General features: G+C 42.7%; 1 pseudogene; it reads left to right on the top strand.

Moving 5' to 3' along the window:
* Positions 1-20,719: 20,719 nt before the first annotated feature.
* LOC120882540 lies at positions 20,720-22,185 on the top strand (annotated as a pseudogene).
* Positions 22,186-24,364: the final 2,179 nt, after the last annotated feature.

The following is a 24,364-nucleotide window of genomic DNA, read 5'->3' as shown; positions in this document are numbered from 1 at the left end:
AAAATTCTCCAAGCCAGGCTTCAGCAATACGTGAACCGTGAACTTCCTGATGTTCAAGCTGGTTTTAGAAAAGGCAGAGGAACCAGAGATCAAATTGCCAACATCCGCTGGATCATGGAAAAAGCAAGAGAGTTCCAGAAACACATCTATTTCTGCTTTATTGACTATGCCAAAGCCTTTGACTGTGTGGATCACAAGAAACTGTGGAAAATTCTGAAAGAGATGGGAATTCCAGACCACCTAACCTGCCTCTTGAGAAATCTGTATGCAGGTCAGGAAGCAACAGTTAGAACTGGACATGGAACAACAGACTGGTTCCAAATAGGAAAAGGAGTATGTCAAGGCTGTATATTGTCACCCTGCTTATTTAACTTCTATGCAGAGTACATCATGAGAAACGCTGGGCTGGAAGAAGCACAAGCTGGAATCAAGATTGCCGGGAGAAATATCAATAACCTCAGATATGCAGATGACACCACCCTTATGGCAGAAAGTGAAGAGGAACTAAAAAGCCTCTTGATGAGAGTGAAAGAGGAGAGTGAAAAGATTGGCCTAAAGCTCAACATTCAGAAAACGAAGATCATGACATCTGGTCCCATCACTTCATGGGAAATAGATGGGGAAACAATGGAAACAGTGTCAGACTTTATTTTGGGGGGGCTCCAAAGTCACTGCAGATGGTGATTGCAGCCATGAAATTAAAAGACGCTTACTCCTTGGAAGAAAAGTTATGACCAGCCTAGATAGTATATTCAAAAGCAGAGACATTACTTTGCCGACCTAGGTCCGTCTAGTCAAGGCTATGGTTTTTCCAGTGGTCATGTATGGATGTGAGAGTTGGACTGTGAAGAAGGCTGAGCACCGAAGAATTGATGTTTTTGAACTGTGGTGTTGGAGAAGACTCTTGAGAGTCCCTTGGACTGCAAGGAGATCCAACCAGTCCATTCTGAAGGAGATCAGTCCTGGGTGTTCTTTGGAAGGAATGATGCTAAAGCTGAAACTCCAGTACTTTGGCCACATCATGCGAAGGGTTGACTCATTGGAAAAGACTCTGACGCTGGGAGGGATTGGGGGCAGGAGGAGAAGGGGACAACAGAGGATGAGATGGCTGGATGGCATCACGGACTCGATGGACATGAGTCTGAGTGAACTCCAGGAGTTGGTGATGAACAGGGAGGCCTGGTGTGCTGCAATTCATGGGGTCACAAAGAGTCAGACACGACTGAGTGACTGAACTGACTGAGTCGAGTTAAGGCCAGAGAGAAAAAAGGAGATGTGCTAATGGAACCAAAGGGTGGGGTGATGTGCCTTGATAATGGAGGAAGAGACCAAGGAATGCAGGTGGCCTCCCGAAGCAGGAAAAGGCAAGGAAACAGGCTCTCCCTGAAGCCTCTAGAAGGAACACAGCCCTGATAAAACCCTGATTTTAGACTTCTGACTTCCAGAGCTGTAAAAGAATAAATTGTGTTGTTTTACTTCACTGAGTTTGTGGCAATTTGTTACAAAAGCCCTGGGAAACTGATAACCCTCTCAGCTCCATGGTTTTCGATTGGATAACTTGGTAACTTGGAGCTTTCCACAAAGCCTCACGATCACTCCCCTCCAGTTTTCCTCACCCACCCAACAAGAAGCCCCACCCTCACCTGTGTCCTCCCAGTCCAGCCAGGAGGGGCAGAACTGACAAGTAAAATGATGTGCCCTCATATTATCAGAACTTCACTCAGAACCAAGATGTCAATTAAGCATCATTTTTAAGATATTAAAAGAAAATAACATTCTAAAAGTTCTTGAAAACAGCCATTCATGATTTTTTTAAAATCTCAGAAAACTAGAAATAGATAAAGATCATCTTGATAAACTTGATAAAGACCATCTATTAAAAAAAAAGAAAACAACAACCAACAAGTAACATCATACTTGATGAAAGGTAAAAAACTGAATGCTTTCCCTCTAAGATCAGGAACAAGAAAATGACGTCTATTCTCACCATTCTTGTTCAACATAGTACCAGGAGTCCTAGCAAGCACAACAAGGCAAGGAAAGGAAATAAGATGCATACAGCTCAGAAAGAAAGATAGAAAACCACTCCACTTGCAGATGACAGTCTCTAAATAGAAAATTCCAAAGAATCTATGAAAAAAAAACCTCCTAGAACTAATAAGTAAATTAATGAATTCAATTAGGTTACAGATATAAAACAAACACACAAAAACACTCATATCACTTATATATTCTAACAATAATCATAAGGAAACCAAAATTTAAAACACAATGCCATTTATACTGACTACAAAAAAAAGAAATATTTAGGTATAATCTTAGAAAAACATGCTCAAGATCTGTATCCTGAAAATTACAAAATGCTGATGAAAAAATCAAAGAAGGACTAAATAAATGGAGAGACATATCATGCTCATAGACTAGAACACTAAACACAGTAAAGATGTCAGTCATTCCCAAACTGATATCTACAGGCTTAGTGCAATTACTATCAGAATCCCATCAAGGATTTTTGGAGACATAGATAAGACTGTAGTAAAATTTATATGAAAAGGTAAAGAACCTAGAATCACTAAAACAATTTTTCAAAGAATAAAATTGAAGGAATCACTGATATTAAGGTTTACAGTACAGCTACAGTAATCGAGACAGTGTAGTATTGGCAGAGGGACGGACACATAGATCAACTGAACAGAACAAAGAATCCAGAAATACAGCTACACAATTGTGCCCAACTGATTTTTGAGAAAGGTGCAAAAGGAATTCAAGGGAGGAGAGAGAAGACTTTTCAACACATGCTGTTGCAGAAATTAGACATCCATAAGCAGAAAAAATGAACCTTACCGTTTCACACCATGGAAAAATTAACTGAAAATGGATCACAGGCTTAAATGTAAAGCATAAAGCTACAAAACTTTTAGAAAAAAAATTAGGAGAAATTCTTTGGGATCTAGGCCTATGCAAAGGGGAGGGGATGTGGCATACTATTGGAAACTTCTTGGTGCTGGCCAGACCCCAGAGGGGATGTGATAATCCTTCATTCCTGCAGCTGTCCACATAAGTCTGGTCACAATGTTCCTGTAAACCTTCAACAAGATAGTCTTATTTTCTGTTAATACAACTTTTTATCTCTATATGAATATCAAGCCTGGGAGGCAGAACCTTGAGAAAAGGCTATTATGTATATGTCTGGCTATAAGCAACATTCTTTTAGGAAGGTGCAGAGCCAACATGACTCAGCACAGGCAACACAGCACAAGGCTTAGAGCTAAAAGATAGATCCAGTATGGAGTCAGTCTTATTCTTATCTATTACAACAGGACCAGACATTTCACCAAATATTATTTAAAGATGACAAATATGCATGTGTAGGATATTCTATATCATTAGCCATTAGAGAAATGTGAATTAAAACCACAATGAAATATTATTGTACACCTGTGGCAATGTGGAAATGTCTAAAATAAAAAATAGTGAGAACACTGAATGCTGATGGGGATACAGAGAAAACTGATAACTCATACTGCTAGGTCACTTCAGTCGTGTCCAACTCTGTGCGACCCCATAGACGGCAGCCCACCAGGCTCCCCCGTCCCTGGGATTCTCCAGGCAAGAACACTGGAGTGGGTTGCCATTTCCTTCTCTGATAACTCATAATGCTGGTGGAAATGTAACATGGTACAGCCACTCTGGAAAAGTTTAGCAGTTTCTTATAAACCTTAATATGCATTTACCATACAACCCAGTATTTCACATATTCAAAAGAAAAGGAAACCTATATTTACTCCAAAACCTGTATATAAATGTTCAAAACAGCTATATTCATAATAGCCAAAGATGGGAAACAATACAAATGTGTTTCAAAAGGTGAATGGTTAAACAAAACACATTGCATCCATACCATGGAATACAACTCAGCAATAAAGAGGAATGAATTATTGATACAGGCAACAACTTAAATGGACCTCAAGGGAATTATGCTAAATGAAAAAGAAATCTCAAATAACTGCATACTGTGATTTGATGAATATAACACTATAGAAATAAAACTATAGAGATGAAAGACAGAGTCACTGCCAGTGGTTAGGGATTGTGAGAGAGGAGTACATGGCTATAAAAAGGTAGCACGAGTGAGCCTGGTGATGATAGAAGAGTTCAGTATAATGACCGTGATGGTAATTGCTCAAAGCTATACATGGGATACCCTGGAGAAGGAAGTGGCAACCCACTTCGGTATTCTTGCCCTAGAAAATCCCATGGACAGAGCAACCTGGCGGGCTATAGTCCATGGGGTCACCAAGAGTCGGATACAACTGAGCAACTAATGAACAAATACATGTGATAAAATTTCATGAAGCCACACACACACACACACACACACACACACACAAAAGAGTACAAGATAACTTGCAATAACTGGCTATATGTGAATAAGCTGTGGTTTTGATATTAAACTGGAGTTAAGCAAGATGTCAGAGTTGATGGAGGTGGAGGGTAGGATACACAGAACCTTCCTGTACATGTCTTTGCAAATTCCTGTGAATTTCTAATTAGTTCCAAATAAAAAGTTTACAAATAAAAATAAGAGAATTCTTGACAGTTTACTTGTCACAAGTATCCTTTGATCTCATATGAGTCTCACAGTAACACAGCAGGGTGCATAGAGTAGATTTCAACCACTTTTTTTTACTCATGGACAATGAAATGCAGATAACCAGTTGCCCAGTAGCTCAGCGATGGTGAAAACATCACCATTAACCTCACCTTCGATGATCACCCAATCCAAAGCTCTCTCTCTGCCTTCTTCCCACATAGTAGGCATGAATCTTTTCTATTTTGTTTATTTATTTGGCTGCACTGGGTCGTTGTTGCTGCACGCTGGTTTTCTCTACTTGCGGAAAATGGGGATCATACTCCAGTTGTAGTGTGTGGGATTCTCTTGTTGAGGAGCAAGGGCTTCTAGGGCATGCAGGCCCAGTAGTTGAGGTTTATGGGCTTAGTTGCTCTGCAACATGTGGAATCTTCGTGGACCAAGGATTAACCCGTGTCCTCTGCATGGGCAGGCAGATCCCTAACCACTGGACCATTAGGGAAGTCCAAGCATGAATCTTAATGTGAGGAACTCAACAATACCCCCAAATGCCCCATTTCCTTGTATCCTTTGAATAAAAGCAAATTAGGCTCTAAATACCCATTATGTAATGCTTGTAGGAAATTCAATCTTTGGCATTATTGGGCTCCCCCCTGCCTTGCCCTGGAGTCATATAAAGATCTGGGAAGCTTCTACAATACCCAGGAAATAAGCAAAGGGGCTCTTCAGTTTACTATGGTGGCAGCTACCATCACCACTGTCTTTGTACAGTACAGGTGGCACCTAGATGTCTAGGTATCCAAGGTTCCAAACTTGTGACTAAGGCACATTGCTCTGGGTGTAAAAGCCTCCATGATGCTAAAGAAAGTAAAATTCAGGATACCAGCATTGGCTAAGTTTCCTCTAATGGAGGAACCATGACCTACCTCCTCTATTCAACCCATCTCAATAAGAGATGCTTTTCCCAATAAAATTTTACTTCTTATATTTAATAATTATTTATTATTTATGGTTATAGGAAACAAATTTTAAACACATTTGCATACATTTTGCTGTTGTGATATATGAGAGAGTGCTCAATAAAAGACTGTCAAGCATAAAAATATATTACATCAGGATAAAATTCTATGGGGGAAATGAAATGGAAATATAATTTCAATGAGTAAAAGGAATGATATAAAATTTCTGATTCCTAAAGAGCTTGTCTTGTACGTTTAAAATGGATGATGGTGGCTATCATATCATAATGATGTTTTGATACCAGCAAGTACAAGACGAGTTTTATTTTTAAATATCAGTAGTTACCTGCTTCCTGAGAAATCTGTATGCAGGTCAAGAAGCAACAGTTAGAACTGGACATGGAACAACAGACTGGTTCCAAATCAGAAAAGGAGTACGTCAAGGCTGTATACTGTCACCCTGCTTATTTAACTTCTATGCAGAGTACATCATGCAAAATGCCAGGCTGGATGAAGCACAGCTGGAATCAAGATTGCCGGGAGAAATATCAATCACCTCAGATATGCAGATGACACCACCCTTATGGCAGAAAGCGAAGAACTAAAGAGCATTTTGATGAAAGTGAAAGAGGAGTGAAAAAGCTGGCTTAAAGTTCAACATTCAGAAAACAAAGATCATGGCATCCAGTCCCATCACTTCATGGCAAATAGATGGGGAAACAATGGAAACAGTGACAGACTTCATTTTTGGGGGCTCCAAAATCACTGCAGATGGTGACTGCAGCCATGAAATTAAGACACTTGTTCCTTGAAAAAAAGCTATGACCAACCAAGACAGCGTATTAAAAAGCAGAGACATTATTTTGCCAACAAAGTCCGTCTAGTCAAAGCTTTGGTTTTTCCAGTAGTCATGTACAGATGTGAGAGTTGGACTATATAAAAGCTGAGCACTGACGAATTGATACTTTTGAACTGTGGTGTTGGAGAAGACTCTTGAGAGTCCCTTGGACTGCAATGAGAGCAAACCAGTCCATCCTAAAGGAAATCAGTCCCGAATCTTCACTGGAAGGACTGATGCTGAAGCTGAAACTCCAGTAGTTTGGCCACCTGATGTGAAGAACTGACTCATTGGAAAAGATCCTGGTGCTGGGAAAGATTGAAGGCAGGAGGAAAAGGGGACAACAGAGGATGAGATGGTTGGATGGCATCACTGATGTAATGGACATGAGTTTGAGTAGGCTCCGGGATTTGGTGATGGACAGGGAAGCCTGGCGTGCTTCAGTCCATGGGGTTGCAAAGAGTCAGACATGACTGAGTGATTGAACTGAACTGAGTTATAATATACTAGCTATTACATCCTTTGGAATTACAATATTTAAACTTATAAAGTGTTTTAAATATGAACTCTAAAAATGTGAGGGGGTATGTAATTTTTCAAAATTCTTTTAGAGGACATGCAAGCAAAAAAGATTTGGAAGCTCTCCAATTTAGACCAAATTTCCTCAGTACGGTACACAGACATCTCTTCACATGGAAAACAATATGATTTTACATGGCATGAAGATGGTCCACGGATGCCACTTGTCCAATATTTACCCCCTCCTGCTTCTCTTCCATCTGCCCTTTGCCCTGTCTTATTATGAGACTCCTCAGCACTCACCCTGCAGCCCTCGCCAACACACTCTCATCTCTACCTCTTATAGTGCCCCTCCCTGGTTCTTAATGCCAATGGCTTCCTTCTCAGTATCCTTCTGTAACCACCACTCCACTTTAATTCCAGTCCAGTCCTCTGCCTCCTCCAGTCTTTCCTTCTACCTTAAAGAACTTCTTCTAAGACTTCTCTTTCCTCTCAGCATTCTAGTCTTTATGAGTCACAGCCAGTCACAGCCTCAGCCCACCTACAATCTCTCACCCCCAGACACTTATTTTCCTGCTTATACATGGAAATAGACAAATACTATGAAGATGGTTCAGAAGTGACTGAATCTCAAAAACCACTGCTTTAAACATAATGCATGTGTATCTGAACAAGATACTTGACTAATCCCTTATTAAATCCACACAGAAAAAATATAGACACATGGTTAGATAAAAATACAGTGAGGTGGGTCCATTTATCTGGAGAGATTTGCAGTTAGGTCACTCTAAATGTGATGGCATATGATCAGAACTGATGGAGAAATACAGGGTATATGTGAGGAGAGAAAAGGATGAAGAGATCTCTGTGGGCTTGGTCATTTAGGGAAACCTATCTGGAGAAGATGGACTATGAGTTGGGTGTCAGCCACTGCCCTGTCATAGCTCTGTCTCAGCTGTCTGCAAAGGTCACCCAGATGTACTGAGTTATACCACCATTCCTCAGAACTTGCACATGCCAGTCTGGGTTTGTAGATGTTCTCCTGATACTCTTCATTGAAATACCTGGAAATAATAAACCCCTTGAGTACTCAGTGACAGTCCCTGTATCAGCCAGCTATTGCTGCATAACTACAATCACAAATATTTCAGTGTTGGCAATAAGCGTTTATTTCTCACACACCATTAGTTTGCCTGGGGCTCAGATGAACTAGCTTGAGTTCAGCTAGAAGGCCCCCTTTCAAGCTGTAGGTCCACTGGGATTGGTTCCTTGCAATGGGCTGGGCTCTAGTTTCTCCCACATGGGTTAATTCTTGGGCCTAGGCTGAATAAGCAGAACCCAGGGGAAGCTCTTCTCATGAAGCTGGCAAAAGCATGAGAAGGAAAATAGAAACATGTGAGTTCTCTTAAGGCTTTGGTTCAAAACTGAACTTGCGCTGCTTCTTCCCTATTCTGTGGTCCAAAGCAAGCCTCAAGGCCAAGCCCAAAAATCACGGGGTAGGGAAACCCATTTTGCCTTTTGTAAGAGAAGATGCAAAATTACAAGGCAAAGGGCATGGATACAGGGAGGGATGTAGAACTGGGGCTAATTAAGCCAACTTCCCTGTATCCTTCATCTGCTTACTTGGGCCTAAAACTGAGCAGGACCCTGTGGGGCTCCTGGGCACAAAAACCTTTTTGTGGCCCTCGTTTCTTGTTTGTAGGAAATAGGCTTCATTCGGCCTCCATGACCTTCTGTGAGTTCCAAACGGCAGGTTCAAACAGTTGCTAATTAGGGAACAAGGAGGATGTGAGGACAAAGGAGATGTAGTCAAAAAACAATAGTGTGAACTTGGGGCAGGATCTTGGTTCCCCCTCCAGGGATACTCAAAACAGTACTTTTGAGGTCTTCTGCAGAACTAAAATCCCCAGCAAAGGGAAGATGTTAACTACTTAATGAACAAAACCCATCAGGACCACCAAACGCCGGCCGCTATCGAGACTGAATGAATGCAGGCCGTGCACACACCTTGATCCTTGTCAGCAAACCTGCCCCTTGACGACTAGACTTCTCATAAACCACCCCCCAGGCTGGGACACACAGTTCTGAGGACATTAACCCACTGTGGCCCCCTTTGCCTGGCAAAGCAATAAAACTGTTCTTTTCTGCTTTCCCCAAACTCTGTATCTGAGATTCAGTTTGGTGCTGGTATACAGAGGCCCATTTTCAGTATTAGGCCCAAAGAGCCCATCCATTTACATGGCCTCATTCTGCCTGGGTCTTGTCAGGACTCTTATTTTGCTATGCCTTTCCCTAAACCCTATTCCACAGCTCTTTCCATGCCAGAGAAGTTGGCTGCCAGAGACCTGACTCCATCACCAGCTCCTTTCAAGAACTACACCTTTGTTTCTGATCCACTCCATGTCCCGCATAATTAATGTCCCAGGTAATAATGCTATCTGCACTTAACACTGATGATCAGTAATTTCCATAAGCCAAAAGTCAAGCCACTTCCCTAGCAGGGGTACAGTCTCCTTATTTCCTTGTGTATTGCTAAAAATCAGACAGGGACAATTCTGTGATGAATTCTATCTTCTCTCTTCCCTGAAGAGATTCTACCATATTTTCTGTTTACCCCACTTTTTTTTGGTCTCAGACCCTCTTGGGCCCTCAGGCATCCCCAACTTAGCATGCATCCCCCTGCATGCTCTAAGGCCAGTGCCATTTTATAAGGCATGTGTGTTTATAAGGTATGATCTGTTGGCACTTGGCCTCCATTCCCACCTCCTTCCATGTGTCTCACTATACTAAAAAAATCCAAATAGCTAAATACTTTATCTTTTAGACTCCTTTGCAGCTAAGCCTCTGTACATGAAAAGGTTTCACCAATGGGAAAGAATACATGAGGCAGAGATCATCATCTTCCTGCTTTTATACCTTGAAGCAAACATATGGAGTTTCTGGAGCAGATTTCCAATGTTTATTTTCCATCTCTGTGGTGTCAAGAAGTGCACCAATGGTGGCTTCCTGGACCCTGGAGAGTGTATTCCAGCAGCACCCTCTGACCCTCCACCTTACTAATCATGACAGAGGTAGGATTTCTTTGGATTAGTCAGTTCTGTGATACCCTGGCAATCATTCCTCTTTGCCCAGCCCGACATCCCTAGTGGCTCAGACAGTAAAGAATCCGCCTGCAATGTGGGAAACCTGGGTTCAAACCCTGGGTTGGGAAGATCCCCTGGAGAAGGGAACAGCTACCCACTCCAGTATTCTGGCCTGGAGAATTCCATGGATGGAGGAGCCTGCCAGGTACAGTCCATGGGGTCACAAAGATTTGGACACAACTGAGCGACTTTCACACTTCACTCCAACAATATGCTAAGCACCTTATTCTCTGAACTCAAAACCTGTCTATTTAAATACTTTAAGGGGTTTATGTTTCTAGCACTGAATCCCAATAGCTATAGCATGGTATCTCTCTTGGGCTTGAACTACAGTAGCAACCATATAAGTACCACAGATTTTCCAAAAAGAATATTTATTGCACCCCTATGAGCAGGGGTTTTCTAATAAATGCTGCCCAGACAGCATTTTTGTACTCAGCTGAGCCAAAAACTAAAAAAGCAAATGCCTTCAGAGCTTTAGTCAGCAAAGAAGCAAGAATGCATCAACACCAGGCCTAAGGGAGCCAGCCTCAGGCTGCTCCCATCCCAACATCTTCCTTTTCTTCTGCTTGGCTGCATCTTGCCATGGGGCCTCCTCAGATGCCCTTGAACTCTCCAGGCTGATGCTAGGAGACACTAGACCGTTTCTGTCAGACCACATGGACAATGCCAAAGGTTAGTCACCACCCACAGATACTCTTCAGAAATTACAAGAACAGCTTCTCTGTAATAAAGACGAGGAAGGATGGGAGGGTGGAGAATGATTAATGGCCCCTTCATAGTTGATGGGAAGCAAGTGCGAGCTGCATTTTGGGTATTGATATTTTCTCACACCACAACATTCCCACATGGTAGCAACCTGGGAGATAAAAACAACAGCCTTGTTTGGGGGAAAGAAGGGGGTCTGTGTTCTTCAGTTGCTTTGGAAGAGAGCATGCATTTCGGGAAGTGTTGCCATAGGGGGCCAAAGGCTCCCATGGTGTTTGGCAGAGCTGGAGGGTCTGGAAAGTCCAAAGGTGATATATTTAATAGGCGGCTCATTTTCTTTCATCTTCATAGTAAGTGTCTAATCCCAAAGGCAAGACACAGCAGGTAAGATGAGATGAAGTCCCCATCAGACTTTGCGGCTGAAACTAAGAGGGGAGAAAGACTGAAAGCAGCAGCATGGGATTCAGCTTCTGTAAGAGGAACTGAAAGAAACACAATGAAGGGGGAGCTGATGGGGAAGAAGGAAACAAAGGAATAGAAGCCACAAAGCAGGAAAATATTAGCAGGATGCAGATAAGGGACCCATGTCCATGGGACGTCCATGGGGAGAAGGGAAGCACTCCAGTGAAGGGAGATGAAGCTGCAGAGGGAGACACAGGGCCATGAGGAAAGACATTTCAAAATGTACCCTCTCCACAGCCACTCTAGCTGGAAGGCTTCTGAATATTGGGAGCCTAGATTAAAACAGGATGATTTTTTTTTCAAGGCGAGAGACACAAAAATACCCATTAAACACTTCCTTGACACTTAGCAAAATGCTTAGAGGTGAAAAGGAAGGCAAAATAATGTTTAGATTCTTATCCCCTGACTATAAAAGTTAACACATGTCTATTGCAGAAAATGCAATTATACAAGAAAAAACAAATATTCCATACATCATACCATGAAGCTATAACTGCTTCTTTGCTATATTTTATTCTCTGTGCAGATTGTTCTGAAAAAATGAGACACCCAGTATATGAAGCTATATAATCTCATTTCATCACTCAGTTCAGTTCAGTCGCTCAGCCATGTCTGACTCTTTGCGACCCCATGAATCGCAGCACACCAGGCCTAGCTGTCCATCACCATCTCCTGGAGTTCACCCAGACTCACGTCCATCGAGTCCATGATGCCATCCAGCCATTTCATCCTTGGTCGTCCCCTTCTCCTCCTGCTCCCAATCCCTCCCAACATCAGAGTCTTTTCCAATGAGTCAACTCTTTGCATCAGGTGGCCAAAGTACTAGAGTTTCAGCTTTAGCATCATTCCTTCCAAAGAAATCCCAGGGTTGATTTCCTTCAGAATGGACTGGTTGGATCTCCTTGCAGTCCAAGGGACTCTCAAGAGTCTTCTCCAACACCACAGTTCAAAAGCATCAATTCTTCGGTGCTCAGCCTTCTTCACAGTCCAACTCTCACATCCATACATGACCACTGGAAAAACCATAGCCCTGACTAGACGGACCTTAGTCGGCCAAGTAATGTCTCTGCTTTTGAATATACTATCTAGGTTGGTCATAACTTTTCTTCCAAGGAGTAAGCGTCTTTTAATTTCATGGTTGCAGTCACCATCTGCAATGATTTTGGAGCCCAGAAAAATAAAGTCTGACACTGTTTCCATTGTTTCCCCATCTATTTCCCATGAAGTGATGGGACCAAATGCCATGATCTTCATTTTCTGAATGTTGAGCTTTAAGCCAACTTTTTCATTCTCCTCTTTCACTTTCATCAAGAGGCTTTTTAGTTCCTCTTCACTTTCTGCCATAAGGGTGGTGTAATCTGCATATCTGAGGTGATTGATATTTCTCCCGGCAATCTTGATTCCAGCTTGTGTTTCTTCCAGTCCAGCGTTTCTCATGATGTACTCTGCATAGAAGTTAAATAAGCAGGGTGACAGTATACAGCCTTGACGTACTCCTTTTCCTATTTGGAACCAGTCTGTTGTTCCATGTCCAGTTCTAACTGTTGCTTCCTGACCTGCATACAGATTTCTCAAGAGGCAGGTCAGGTGGTCTGGGATTCCCATCTCTTTCAGAATTTTCCACAGTTTCTTGTGATCCACGCAGTCAAAGGCTTTGGCATAGTCAATAAAGCAGAAATAGATGTGTTTCTGGAACTCTCTTGCTTTTTCCATGATCCAGCGGATGTTGGCAATTTGATCTCTGGTTCCTCTGCCTTTTCTAAAACCAGCTTGAACATCAGGGAGCTCACGGTTCACATATTGCTGAAGCCTGGCTTGGAGAATTTTGAGCATTACTTTACTAAGTATTTTATTTTTCCATATCACTAAATATTTTAGAAAACACTCTTTTGACTAAATTAATATTTCTTGTATATAAAGCTTTTGCAATTTTCTGATTATTTTCTTAAGATAAATTCCTAAAAGCTGAATTATTATGTCAATGTGAATGTTTACCTCTAAAGCTTGTATGCTTATTGCTAATTGTTTTACAAAAATTTGCATCAATTTCCACTCTTAACCAGTGTATAAAGGTGCACTTAAACTGCCTTTTGGTTTTTGCTTTAAAAAATCACCAGTCTCAGACAATGTGGTGCTATTTTGCATTTATGTGAAAAAACCTGAGGTTTTGGTCCTTGTTCTGCTATATGTCTTTCAGAAAGTTTAGTTCACCTTTGCATGCCTCAGTCATTTTAGGAACACTTTAAGCTCCAATAGTCTTGAAATTATATTTTCTTAACAAAGAAAAATAACAAAAACAGTGCCATAATTTATCCAATTAGTACAATATCAAGTATTAATACTAATATTAAATGAATGCATGTGTCCGACTCTGTGAATTCTCCAGGCCAGAATACTGAAGTGGGTACTCCTTCCCGTCTCCAGGGGATCTTCCCAACCCAGGGACCGAACCCAGGTCTCCTGCCATTGCAGGAAGATTTTTTACCAGCTGAGCCACAATGAATGCATACATTACTGAAAATCTGTTAGGTATTGTGGTTGGAAGAATTTGATACTCCTGAGAACAATCACTAGAATAAGCTATTAAGGGAGGGTTTTGCATCTGTTTTGTTCACTGTTACATCACCATGCCAAAATGCATGCTGGGAACATACTGGGTGCTCTAAAACATATGTTGAATGAAAGAAAAAAGACATGATGAAAGTTTTATTAACTAGATATAGCCAACCAATACAGCCAGTATGCCTTTGGCCCACCTGAAGGTCATCAACAGCTTTGGTGGACAGTCCCCACACATACTGGCAGATCCCAGCCTCAAGTATCTGGGTCTCTCTGCCTGAGGACTTTCTCTGGCCATAGTAAGTAGAGTCTCTGTCCATGCAGGGCAAACTAGAAGTTCTGGGGAGCTAATACCCTCATGAGTAACTCTCAGTGAGGACTGAGAGCTAACAGATAAGTACTCCAACTTCCTTGCCCCTTGGTGGGATAGTTCTGAGTTATGTTCTACACAGTCTTTCAGAGAATCCTTAGCAGGACTGAACCCAGTTGCCCCAGCAATAACCTTCTCCTCAGCACACCCTCTTTTCCTTGCTCCCTCCCTGTGCTTCCTGGGATCACCTTCCAAATCAATCACTTGCATCTAAATCCTCATCTCAGAGTCTAGCTTTGGAGGAACTCAAACACTAAAGTTGATGTTTGCAAACTATAAGTGTATGGTTTGAAAATATGTCCTCCTTTGTATGAGCAACACACACTCCATTATTTAACTTCCTAGAGGCAGGAAGAGTGGTAAACTCACTAAGTGATATAAATGAGATTTTGTGACTCTGTGCATGTCCAGAGTAGCCTTGGTCTCAAAGCTGATTTGAGAACAGCTGCCAGAAAAGAAGGCAGGCAGCTAATTATTTTAGAGAATTCAAATTGAAGAGTTAAATACAGCTCTCAGCTAAAGACGAATCAGAATCTGTTTTCCTCTGCCCTGGGGAAGACCTTGGTACCAGGATGCCAACAATCACACGTCACCTGTGTGAGTGTGCACAGGCAATGAAGGGTCATTTTTTTCTGAGTCCCTCCAGCTGTTATCACAGTGCTAAACATAAAGTACTTATAGGTCTTCAAGCAAGAGTGACTGCTTAAAGCACCATTTGGGTATTTGGGGACTACTATACAGCAAGTGGGGAGAAGGCAATGGCAACCCACTCCAGTACTCTTGCCTGGAAAATCTCATGGTCGGAGGAGCCTGGTGGGCTGTAGTCCATGGGGTCATGAAGAGTTGGACACTTACTGAGCGACTTCACTTTCACTTTTCACTTTCATGCACTGGAGAAGGAAATGGCAACCCACTCCAGTGTTCTTGCCTGGAGAATCCCAGGGACGGCGGAGCCTGGTGGGCTGCCGTCTGTGGGGTTGCACAGACTTGGACACAACTGAAGCGACTTAGCAGCAGCAGCAACATACAGCAAGTGGGGCTTCCCTGGTGGCTCATATGGTAAAGAATCTGCCTGCAATGCAGGAGACCTCATTTCAGTCTCTGGGTTGGGAAGATCCCCTAGAGAAGGAAATGGCAACCCACTTCAGTATTCTTGCCTGGAGAATCCTATGGACAGAGGAGGCTGGTGAGCTACAGTCCATGGGGTCGCAGAGTCAGACATGACTTAGTGACTTCAGACACAACTGAGTGACTAACACTTTCACTTCACTTTCATACGGTAGGTGCAGAAACCACTGTATATCAGCCAGGATTTTATTGCAGATAACAGCATTCTAGCTAGGAAAAATGTGAAGGATACAGAGAATTTCTGAAAGGCCAGAGAACCAGTTTACAGGCTATGTAGTAAAAAAAAAAAAAAAAAAACACAAATTTCACCGAGAACTGGTTTGGTAGAGACACTCCTGCCACCTCCTGGGCAGCATCATAACAGCTGGCATCACCCATCCATTAATGCTGAATCTCTCCCTTACAGCTGCTGCCACCCTCAACCTTGTGGATTCATGCAGTAACATGGCTGCTTCCACATCACCTCAGATGCTGCTCTGTGTGTGTTTGATTGGCTGAGCCCTAATCCCTACCTGCAAAGTAGATTGGGAAAGTAAGAATCTCATCCATTGTGGGGCATTTTTAAAATACAAGAAATGTGTTTAAAGATGCTGGGTCTAAAAGGATCTCCACCACACTTCCTTTTCCATCACTCTCCAGTGCCCTTCCCTACTGCCATAACATCAGGTCCTATCTCTGCCTGTGAGCTCCAATTTATATCTGCTGAGCTGGTGACCTCTTAATACAGGTTACATACTGAGCATCCTGTGAGACAGAAGAGGTTAGAGGAAGCGCCTCAAAGGGTGATAAAATTCCCAGGGGCCATGTGATCAGGGCCCCTGCATATATTCAAGGACACATCCCTGCTACCACTCAGACGAGTGCTGTTCCAACACAGATAGGATGAGACACAACACATGCCACACATGAAATTTACATTTTGCTAGTTCCCACGTTAATAAAATGGGAAAAAAAGTGAGATTTATTTTAGTAATACATTTTATTCAACCTAATGTATCCAAAAATATTATCTTTTCAACAGGCAATCAGTTTTGAATAAGATATACAATCTTTTTTTATGTACTGAGTCTTCAAAGTCCAGTGCAAACTTAATATTTATGGCGGATCACAATTCGGACTAACCACATTTCAAGGGCTTAAGAGCCTCATGTGGCTCATGGCTCCCACACTGGACAGTGCAGGACCCTTTGGAGATGGCAATGCTTGAATTGTGCCATCCTCCTCTTCTTCAGCTGCAAGCCGCCTGCCATACTTGTAGCCAGGGCAGCCCTTCAGAGAACAGACATTTATACAATGCACTGTTAAGAAGAGCTGCATAGTTCTGTTTAGGAGTTAAGCAGAAAAGTTTCTCACTCCTGGTCTTCAGTTATCCTGGCTCCATGAGCAGTCTACAACCCTTTTTCTTCCCTATTCCCACCCACTGTTAAGTACCACATGGACTGGGGACATGAGGGAGACAGGCAAGGCACCACCTCGGGTGTAAAATTTAAATGGATGTCAAAAAACTCAATAATCAAGATAAATACTTTAGTACAATATTTCTATATTAAAATTAATGCAAAAATTCATGATGAAGATAATATCAAAATTTTAAATAACAGGCTCCACTAGGGTTGAGATTGGGACCAGGTGAGGAGGGTGGGTGGTGCAAGTACAAGGACTATTCTTCCTCTTTCCTTTGCTTCAAGTGGTTTTCAGTGTCATTAGACAATGGGGCCACTTTTCCAGCACTTTCCTAAGTTTTCGATATACTGCTGGGTAATAAATTAATGAGCAAAAATAAGTTCTGTCTGAATAAAAAAGTTCTCTATTATTTAGGCTCAAATTCAATTTTAATGAAAAGCAGTAGTAACGTGTTGCTTTGACACAATTATAATGAAGACCTCACTGGAATGTTTTTAACTTGACAAATTGATTCTAGAGTTTACACTGAAGAATAAGCAGGTGAGAATAGTGAACAGTGCACAAGAACATGTAAAAAAGAGTTGTTTTTATTGTGTGCAAAAATTTTAAAAGCAAGACCTGTCTGATTTCTGCTTCTTGGCTGGGCAGCCCTCAGCCGGGGCCCTCACACAGTCAGGCCTCAGCAGCAGCTCTTCAGGGTGGGGCATATCATACCACAAGGGAGTCCTCTCCACTCCCAGATTTGCTGTTATGAGGTAAGGAGTAGTTAAATAGTCAGCACAAGCATTGAAGGGGGATAAAAGGAAAAGAATGTTCCCAAAGTGCAGCCTGTGCCCTGAGGAGCTTGCGAAACCATGAGGTAAATGCCAACAGTCTCACCAACATATCTTTAATCTCTCTCTCCCACCCCTAGACCACTCCCAGGACCTGGCCACCTTGTCCCAGCCCCTCTTCTAGCAGCATCTATTAGGTCACTTCCATGGCTGCCCACACTACTACTCATCTTTATCTCTGCTCATAATGCCCTGTGCTCTCCCTCACCTCACTCTCTCTCTCACTCACACGTTCCACATGTGCCCCCACTCCCCTCTTTCTTGGTTCATCTGTCCCAATCAGCCCATTTGTTTCTCTTTCTCCCTTTCCTATCACTCATGATGCATTTGCATTCACAAACACACATTTGCCAAAATTCTTTACTTCAGGGTCCCCTTTCTGCAGAGAGTAGCTTGGGGTGGAGGGTCTGGAAGCTGAGAAAAGGGCCTCTACTGGGCATCTACCAGGCTGCAAGCTTAATGAGCTGGACTGTCTGGGCATGTGCAGGGAGGGCTGTGTGAGAGCAGAGGCCTCATCAGATCAATGGCATTCTCTCAGCTGCTGAGAACCATATGCATCCTTGGGTTGTGTGTGAGGGTGTTGGTACTGAGCTGCCTTGTCAAAGGATTTCAGTGACAGGAAAGGGTCTCTAAAAATCAACTCAGCAGAACTTTGAAACTGAAAATTCAGTACCACTTCTATCAGTGGAAGGCCAAGTCCCAGTGTCCAAAGGTCACACCACATCCTCATTTTCCCAGCACTAGAGGTAGAGATGGAACACGAGACAGAGTTAAACTGTGTCCTATAGATGGTGTCTTAGTCCACTCAGGCTGATATAACAAAACACCAGAGACTGTGTGGCTTATAAACATAAATTTATTTCTCACAGTTGTGGAGGCTGAGAAGTCCAAGATCAAGGTACCAGAACATTCAGTGTCTGTTGAGAGCCCATTTCCTAATTCACAAATGGCCATCTTCTCTCTATGCCTTCACAAGTTGGAAGAGGCAAGGGGGTTTTCTGCAGCCTCTTTTATAAAGGCACTAATCTCATTCATAAGGGCTTTGCTCTTCCCAAAGGCCCCACCTCCTAACACCATCACATTGAAGGTTATGGCTTCCATTATATGGTGGCGGGGTGGAGGGCAGGTGGCACTAGTAGTGTTAAATAACTTGCCTGTCAGTGCAGGAGACATGAGACATGGGTTGGATCCCTGGGGTTGGGAAGATCCCCTGGAGGTGGGCGTGGCAACCCACTCCAGTATTCTTGCCTGCAGAATCCCCATGGACAAATGAGCCTAGCAGGCTACAGTCCATGGTGTTGCAGAGAGTTGGACATAACTGAAGGGACTTAGCATGCACGTGGACACAAAGACTGAGACCATAGCAGATAGGTACCCATTGTCTTCCTTTCTCCTTTTGAGACAAGGGGGCTTTTCCTTTGGGAGTGGTCTCTGGCTTCCAGCTTCCTGGTCTTTTTGAAACTGTACTCTGGCATTCTGGCTTCTCTTCAGGAAGTATCCCAGGCCCAGAGGCACAAAAACTTGTGGTTGCAGCTTGGACCTCCTCTGACCTCAGTGACTAGGACCCTGGGAGTAAGACCCTGTGTTCACAGATGGACCCCATCCCTCTGAAGCTGCACTTATGAGAATGCCCCCAAGGGTTCTGCCATGCTGCTCCCTCCCAGTCCCCTTTATTTTCTCCCCAGTTCCTCCCTCTGCTACTTCTCTCCTTGTACCAGACTCTGTGACACAGCCTTGATGGTCTGGGTACCTTCCTGCCTCACCCACAGTCAAGGCAACAATAGTATCAAAATTAAAAGTTTATCCAAGAACAACTAATAAGTTAACATATAAACAGTGTACTTTCTGGGAAGAAAATGTCACTAGTTTGTTAAACAGGTCTTCTTGGTCTCACAGGATTCATCTTCCATTGTCCTGCATTCCCCCAAAGATAAATGGAACTTTTCAGAACTAAGAACTTTCTGAGCCCTTTGCTAGTCCTTTCCTATTCCATCAATGCTTCCTATCATGTGTTCACAACATCAGGATTTTACACAGAGCCTTATCAACTAATTAATAAAGCAATGATTTTCTTTTTTAATTCTTTTTATTTATTTAATGAATTTATTTGGCTGCACCAGGTCTTACTTGTGGCATATGGGATCTTAGTTCCCTGACCAGGGATCGAACCCAGGCATCCTGCATTGGGAGCATGGAGTCTTAGCCACTGGGTGACCAGGGAAGTCCCAAAGCAATGATTTTCAAGTTGATCTGTATGAACATTTGATCTGCGTTTTTTACCTATATATAAAATGCTTACACTATTTTAAAAGCCTACACATTCCAGTGAAAGTGAAAGTGAAGTCGCTCAGTCATGTCCCACTCTTTGCGACCCCATGGACAGTAGCCTACCAATGCAGTCGTTACAAACAAAATGGCACCGCCATTAATATGCACAAATCATAGCAAATTTTTTGGCTCTATCTCCTAAAGCATAGGAAATAAAAGCAAAACATAAACAAATGGGACCTAATTAGACTTAAAAGCTCTTGTACAGCAAAGGAAACCATCAACAAAATAAAAAGACAACATACCGAATGGGAGAAAGTATTTGGTAACGATATGACTGATAAAGGGCCAATATCCAAAATATACAAAACAGCTCACACAAGTCAATATCAAAAAAATAAGTGACCCAATTAAAAAATGGACAGAAGTTCTGAATAGACATTGTTCCAAAGAAGACATAGATGGCCAACAGGTACATGAAAAGATCCATATCACTGTTAATCATCAGAGAAATGCAAATTAAAACCAAAATGAGATATCACTTCACACCTGTTAGAATGTCTATCATCAAAAAGAACATGAATAACCAATGTTGGTGAGGATGTAGGTAACCCTAACCCTCATGCAGCCACTGTGGAAAACAGTATGGACTCTTCTCAAAAAACTAAATCTGCCACATGACCCAGCAATTCCAACTCCTGGGTATATACCCTAGAGAAACAAAAACACTAACGCAAAAAGATCCATGCAGTATGGTATTTCAGAGACCTAGTCTGCTATCACCTCAGTCTGCTGGCTTTCCTGTTCCTGACCTCAACATTTCATCTCTCAGTTTATTGGCCTGTCATCAGCAAGCAGATTGAACTTGGACTCGATGGAAAGGAGGAACACTAAGAGATGTAGAGATGGGTTGGCAAGAAGGGATATCATTGTGAAGACTGAGAGACAAAAGGCACGAAAAACAAACCAGAAACCCAAATGGTATTTCATGCATGGGGTTTGTAAGGAAGGAGACAACTGTCACTACTCACATGACCTCTCTTGACAGTCCATATGGTACAGTGTGCAAGTATTTTCAACGAGGGTACTGTATTTATGGAGACCACTGCAGATATGAACATAGCAAGCCACTGAAACAGGAAGAAGCAACTGCTACAGATCTAACTGAAAAGCCATCCCTTGCTGCTTCCTCGAGTCTCTCATCAGTTGGACCGACTGTTGAAATGAATATGGGCGAGGCTGAGTCAAGAAATTCAAACTTTGCAACTGTAGGAGCCAGTTCAGAAGACCATGAATGCCATGAAGTTTGTTCCAGGGCAGCCCTACTGTGGCCGGACTACCCCTTCATCCACTGAAGGCCCCCTGCAGGGTTCAGTGACCAAGGAAGACTCGGAGAAGGAGCAAAGTACAGTGGACACTAAGAAGCAGTTCTGCCCCTATGCCACGGTGGAGGAGTGCCGCTATGGGGAGAACTGCATGTATCTGCATGGAGACGCGTGTGACATGTGCGGGCTGCAGGTCCTTCATCCCGTGGATGCTGCCCAGACGTCGCAGCATATAAAATCCTGCATTAAGGCCCATGAGAAGGACATGGAGCTCTCATTCACGGTGCAGTGCAGCAAGGACAATGGTGTATGGCATCTGCATGGAGGTAGTCTATGAAAAAGCCAACCCTAGCGAGTGCCACTTTGGGATCCTCTCCAACTGCAACCACACCTACTGTCTCAAGTGTGTTTGCAACTGGAGGAGTGCTAAGCAATTTGAGAGCAAGAGGATAAAGTCCTGCCTAGAATGCCAGATCACATCTAACTTTGTCATTCCAAGTGAGTACTGGGTGGAGGAGAAAAAAAGAGAAGCAGAAACTCATTCAGAAATACAAAAAGGCAATGAGCAACAAGGCCTGCAGGTATTTTGACAAAGGCCATGGGAGCTGCTCATTTGGAGGGAACTGTTTTTACAAGCATGTGTACCCTGATGGCCATTGAGAGGAGCCACAGATACAGAATGTGGCAACATCAAGCAGATACCAGGCCCAATGAAGGAATCACTTCTGGGAGCTTGTCGAGGACCAAGAGAATGGCAACCCTCTTGACGATGAAGAGGAGGTTGTCACCTTTGAGCTGGGTGAGATGTTGCTTATGCTTTTGGCTTCAGGTGGGGGCGACAACCTGACAGATTCTGAAGACGAGTGGGACTTGTTTCACGATGAGCTGGAAGATTTTTATGACTTGGATCTATAGCAGCTCGGCGGGGCGCGTGAACTGGTCTGCCGAGCCTCAGACGGCAGCGGGCCTCGGGGGCAGTGGCCATGCCTGGGCTGCTCTCCTAGGCAGGCCTCTCAACTCTAGGTGCTGTCGTAATCATTTTTACCCAGGGCCTGTCTTCTCAACCCCCCACCTTTCCCCAAGAAGTATTTTGTTTTCTCTGTTTAAAACAGTTACAAAACTAAATCTGAAGGTTAGTTTTTTTGTAACATGAATTTAACTGTCAGACAGTTAGTGTAGGTTTGTCGCTTCATGATTTCCACCAGATCCACACAGTTCGAGGGGTGCATTTCTGGATTTCCAGGACTCATTTTTGAGGACCCTGGGTTCAGAAGTAACAGCACTGGCTCCTGCTTTGGGGGTCCAGAAATTGGGGTGATAGGTGAAGGAACTGAACTGTAGCCTCCTTCTGCTCTAGACTTGGGAGGTGGGTACTTGGTTTCTGGTGAAATCTGCACATCTGTGTTTTCTGTCTGGTCCCTATCCTGTCATCCCCCACCCTGTGCACTCGTCCTGTGGTTTTTGGTCTCTTGTTTCATTGCACACAAGTAATACTCCTGGGTAACCAGAACCAGGTGTGAATGTATTTGAGATTCTTACCGTGTTTAGCATGATAGGAAAACTGTGAAAGAACACATGTAAAATATTGGAGTTGAAGAATATTTCTTCAATAAAATATTGAAGAAAATAATGCAGAGTTGGAAGCTGACTCAAGGCAGATGGACTTTGGATGTGTGAGTGCGTGACAAGCTTCGCATCCCTGCATAGACGCAGTGTTTGTAGCCTTAGTGAAAAAATTTAGTTTAGTGGTTTCAGCCTCTCCTGGCAAATAGATCTTAAAGGACAAAGCAGTTTATTGGTAGCTGTTAAAAAGCAATGCTAGCTCTGTCTGTATAAATAGAGAAATGGGCTTAGCCACAGAAGTGCAAACTATATGGTTATCCCATGTATTAATACAACCTAGGGCTTGAGTCCACACTTGTGTTTAATATTGTATGATCTCCTAGAATTCTCAGTCCAGGCACATTTTGACAAAACTTTGTCCTCATTTGAGGGGTTTCTTGTCAGGTTTTTGTGTTCCTTTTTTGTGGGTATTTGCCTCATTCCATCCCCAAGTTTTGTAGCTAGACAGTGTGATTCAAAACTATGTTCTAAGGTGTTTCCTGTAGTGGAGTCATTGGTTGGCACTATAGTAAGTCAGGCTTTTCCACTAAAAGGGGAAACAGAGAGTGGTAATTGACAAGATAAGCTAATGTTAAATTGTTAGAATAATTCCTTGATTGGAATTTTTACCTTTGTGTTTTGTTGTTCTCTTTCCTGAAAATAACTTGGAGGTGCCCCAGATGTGTCCATCTACTGCCCTGATGCCTCGGCTATCACTCATTCTTTTCACTTAAGGAAAAAAAAAAAAACAGTAACTGTTGCAGAGGTCTCTGTATTTTGCAGCTGCCCTTTTTTAAGATGCACTTTTTCCAAATAAAACAATTTTTAATTCCCCCCCACACACACACAAAAATACATGCGACCCCAATGCTCATAGCAGCATTATTTACAATTGCTAAGATATGGAAGCAGCCTAAGTGTCCATCAACAGATGAATGGACAAAGATGTGATATATATATTTATACACAATGGAATACTACTCAGCCATCAGTTCAGTTCAGTTCAGTCACTCAGCTGTGTCCGATTCTTTGTGAACCCATGGACTGCAGCATACTAGGCTTCCCTGTCCATCACCAACTCCTAGAGCTTGCTCAAACTCATGTCCATTGAGTCAGTGTTGACATCCAAACATCTCATCCTCTGTTGTCCCTTTCTCCTCTTGCCTTCAGTCTCTCCCGGCATCAGGGTCTTTTCCAATGAGTCAGTTCTTCACATCAGGTGGCCAAAATATTGGATATTCCAATGAATATTCAGGACTGATTTCCTTTAGGATTGACTGATTTGATCTCCTTGAAGTCCAAGGGACTCTCAAGAGTATTCTCCAACACCACAATTCAAAAGCATCAATTCTTCAGCACTCAGTTTTCTTTATGGTCCAACTCTCACATCCATACTCGACTACTGGAAAAACCATAGCTTTGACTACATGGACTTTTGTTGGTAAAATAATATCTCTGCTTTTTAGTATGCTATCTAGGTTTGTCATAGCTTTTCTTCCAAGGAGCAAGCATCTTTTAATTTCACAGCTGCAGTTGCCATCTGCAGTGATTTTGGAGCCCAAGAAAATAAAGCCTGTCACTGTTTCCATTGTTTCCCCAACTATTTGCCATGAAGTGATGGGACCAGATGCCATGATCTTAGTTTTCTGAATGTT

This window comes from Oryx dammah, unplaced genomic scaffold (assembly GCF_014754425.2).
Source record: "Oryx dammah isolate SB20612 unplaced genomic scaffold, SCBI_Odam_1.1 HiC_scaffold_23, whole genome shotgun sequence".
In the NCBI taxonomy this organism is placed as follows: Eukaryota; Metazoa; Chordata; class Mammalia; order Artiodactyla; family Bovidae; genus Oryx; species Oryx dammah.
This window is presented reverse-complemented; position numbering and strand designations above follow the sequence as displayed.